The 2,500-nt window shown below is 51.0% G+C and overlaps 5 non-coding genes and 1 pseudogene across 5 annotated transcripts; 4 read left to right on the forward strand and 2 right to left on the reverse strand.

Moving 5' to 3' along the window:
* Window positions 1-249: 249 nt before the first annotated feature.
* On the forward strand, window positions 250-368 carry LOC131440799 (5S ribosomal RNA). Its single transcript, XR_009231484.1, has one exon. It is a non-coding gene; the product is annotated as a 5S ribosomal RNA (ribosomal RNA).
* A 296-nt stretch (window positions 369-664) lies between these two features.
* On the forward strand, window positions 665-783 carry LOC131441533 (5S ribosomal RNA). The gene has a single exon (XR_009232138.1). It is a non-coding gene; the product is annotated as a 5S ribosomal RNA (ribosomal RNA).
* Window positions 784-907: 124 nt separating this feature from the next.
* Window positions 908-1,100, reverse strand: LOC131441668 (U2 spliceosomal RNA). The gene has a single exon (XR_009232271.1). It is a non-coding gene; the product is annotated as a U2 spliceosomal RNA (small nuclear RNA).
* Window positions 1,101-1,408: 308 nt separating this feature from the next.
* On the forward strand, window positions 1,409-1,517 carry LOC131441455 (5S ribosomal RNA; annotated as a pseudogene).
* A 124-nt stretch (window positions 1,518-1,641) lies between these two features.
* Window positions 1,642-1,834, reverse strand: LOC131441669 (U2 spliceosomal RNA). Its single transcript, XR_009232272.1, has one exon. It is a non-coding gene; the product is annotated as a U2 spliceosomal RNA (small nuclear RNA).
* A 308-nt stretch (window positions 1,835-2,142) lies between these two features.
* On the forward strand, window positions 2,143-2,261 carry LOC131441136 (5S ribosomal RNA). Its single transcript, XR_009231812.1, has one exon. It is a non-coding gene; the product is annotated as a 5S ribosomal RNA (ribosomal RNA).
* Window positions 2,262-2,500: the final 239 nt, after the last annotated feature.

The following is a 2,500-nucleotide window of genomic DNA, read 5'->3' on the forward strand; positions in this document are numbered from 1 at the left end:
GACGCACGGGCACACGTTAACGTCCTTCTAGTTTCAGCCTTGGATGTCGCTCTGCAAGCATGTGAGAAGCTTGGAGATGGGGAGCAGCTTACCCATCTCGGTGTAGCTTCCTAATACTGGAATAGAGTGTAGCAGGTAGTGGAGATAAAGGCTCAAGTGCAGTGTGTTCGAAAGGCTGACTTTTGAGCTCCTCCACGAGCAGGGGGCCTTGCCTAGTCTATAAAAGGAGTCTGTGTCCCCAGCCCGTCGGCTTACGGCCATACCACCCTGAGCACGCCCGATCTCGTCTGATCTCGGAAGCTAAGCAGGGTCGTGCCTGGTTAGTACTTGGATGGGAGACCGCCTGGGAATACCAGGTGCTGTAAGCTTTTACACTGCTGCTTCCTGACAAGAAACATGGGCTTGCAATTATGTTGACGCACGGGCACACGTTAACGTCCTTCTAGTTTCAGCCTTGGATGTCGCTCTGCAAGCATGTGAGAAGCTTGGAGATGGGGAGCAGCTTACCCATCTCGGTGTAGCTTCCTAATACTGGAATAGAGTGTAGCAGGTAGTGGAGATAAAGGCTCAAGTGCAGTGTGTTCGAAAGGCTGACTTTTGAGCTCCTCCACGAGCAGGGGGCCTTGCCTAGTCTATAAAAGGAGTCTGTGTCCCCAGCCCGTCGGCTTACGGCCATACCACCCTGAGCACGCCCGATCTCGTCTGATCTCGGAAGCTAAGCAGGGTCGGGCCTGGTTAGTACTTGGATGGGAGACCGCCTGGGAATACCAGGTGCTGTAAGCTTTTACACTGCTGCTTCCTTACAAGAAACATGGGCTTGCAATTACGTTGACGCACGGGCACGGGCACAGGCACACGTTAACGTCCTTCTAGTTCCAGCCTTTCTTTGGTTTTCACAGAAAAAAGAGAATGGTGCACCGTTCCTGGTGGCACTGCAATGCCAGGTCAATGCAAGGAGTGAAGAGAGCAAGCCCCAGTTTTCACCTCCCAATGCTCAAAAATGCATTTAATATTTAATCCCCATATAGAGGACATATCAGATATTAAACTGATAAGAACAGATACTACACTTGATCTTAGCCAAAAGGCCGAGAAGCGATGGCCCACAAGTGTCTGGGGCCAACTCAAGATCTTGGCACACAAGTTACTTGTTGTGGTGCCATGTTTTTTAAGTGCGCATAACAAAGGCTGCTGCTGATCACCTCCGCCCCAAGGTGATCTAAGTGCACCTCTGAGCCTTGACAGACAGCTGCTTGACATTTGACACACTCAAAGGGCGCGGCCATACAGCAAAGCCCACCAAAAACAACTTAAACTCTTGAACGTTCGAAAGGCTGACCTTTGAGCTCCTCCACGAGCAGGGGGCCTTGCCTAGTCTGTAAAAGGAGTCTGTGTCCCCAGCCCGTCGGCTTACGGCCATACCACCCTGAGCACGTCTGATCTCGGAAGCTAAGCAGGGTCGGGCCTGGTTAGTACTTGGATGGGAGACCGCCTGGGAATACCAGGTGCTGTAAGCTTTTACACTGCTGCTTCCTTACAAGAAACATGGGCTTGCAATTACGTTGACGCACGGGCACGGGCACAGGCACACGTTAACGTCCTTCTAGTTCCAGCCTTGCTTTGGTTTTCACAGAAAAAAGAGAATGGTGCACCGTTCCTGGTGGCACTGCAATGCCAGGTCAATGCAAGGAGTGAAGAGAGCAAGCCCCAGTTTTCACCTCCCAATGCTCAAAAATGCATTTAATATTTAATCCCCATATAGAGGACATATCAGATATTAAACTGATAAGAACAGATACTACACTTGATCTTAGCCAAAAGGCCGAGAAGCGATGGCCCACAAGTGTCTGGGGCCAACTCAAGATCTTGGCACACAAGTTACTTGTTGTGGTGCCATGTTTTTTAAGTGCGCATAACAAAGGCTGCTGCTGATCACCTCCGCCCCAAGGTGATCTAAGTGCACCTCTGAGCCTTGACGGACACCTGCTTGACATTTGACACACTCAAAGGGCGCGGCCATACAGCAAAGCCCACCAAAAACAACTTAAACTCTTGAACGTTCGAAAGGCTGACCTTTGAGCTCCTCCACGAGCAGGGGGCCTTGCCTAGTCTATAAAAGGAGTCTGTGTCCCCAGCCCGTCGGCTTACGGCCATACCACCCTGAGCACGCCCAATCTCGTCTGATCTCGGAAGCTAAGCAGGGTCGGGCCTGGTTAGTACTTGGATGGGACACCGCCTGGGAATACCAGGTGCTGTAAGCTTTTACACTGCTGCTTCCTTACAAGAAACATGGGCTTGCAATTACGTTGACGCACGGGCACACGTTAACGTCCTTCTAGTTTCAGCCTTGGATGTCGCTCTGCAAGCATGTGATAAGCTTGGAGATGGGGAGCAGCTTACCCATCTCGGTGTAGCTTCCTAATACTGGAATAGAGTGTAGCAGGTAGTGGAGATAAAGGCTCAAGTGCAGTGTGTTCGAAAGGCTGACTTTTGAGCTCCT

Source organism: Solea solea, chromosome 16 (assembly GCF_958295425.1).
Source record: "Solea solea chromosome 16, fSolSol10.1, whole genome shotgun sequence".
Lineage (NCBI taxonomy): Eukaryota > Metazoa > Chordata > Actinopteri > Pleuronectiformes > Soleidae > Solea > Solea solea.